The sequence below is a fragment of the Carassius auratus genome, chromosome 3, assembly GCF_003368295.1.
Source record: "Carassius auratus strain Wakin chromosome 3, ASM336829v1, whole genome shotgun sequence".
Lineage (NCBI taxonomy): Eukaryota > Metazoa > Chordata > Actinopteri > Cypriniformes > Cyprinidae > Carassius > Carassius auratus.
In genome coordinates this window covers 25921274-25921619 of record NC_039245.1, presented here as the reverse complement: position 1 = coordinate 25921619, position 346 = coordinate 25921274, and positions in this window count along the sequence as shown.

Genomic DNA, 346 nt, shown 5'->3' with positions numbered 1-346 from the left:
TTTCTCTTTAAATTATGCTTATAGTTAAAATAAATGATTTTGCAAAATGTAATTGTTGTGAAATATAAAACTAAATACATTATTTTGTAAAATTTAAAACAAAAATGTACAACAAAATTAAAGAATGTTTCAGATTCTGCACATTTTTTTTTTTTCACAGTCAATTTGTGAAATAAACAAGTTAATGAATAAATCTCTAAAATTCAGATTGATATAGATCCAGTTAAAAACTGAATCTAATTGGAGTTTGTGTTAATAAAATGTAATGTAATTTGTACATGGCGTATTAGCAGGCCTTCAAGAATGGCTTTACAGTAACCAAGGAAACAAATAATTGTTTCCAATA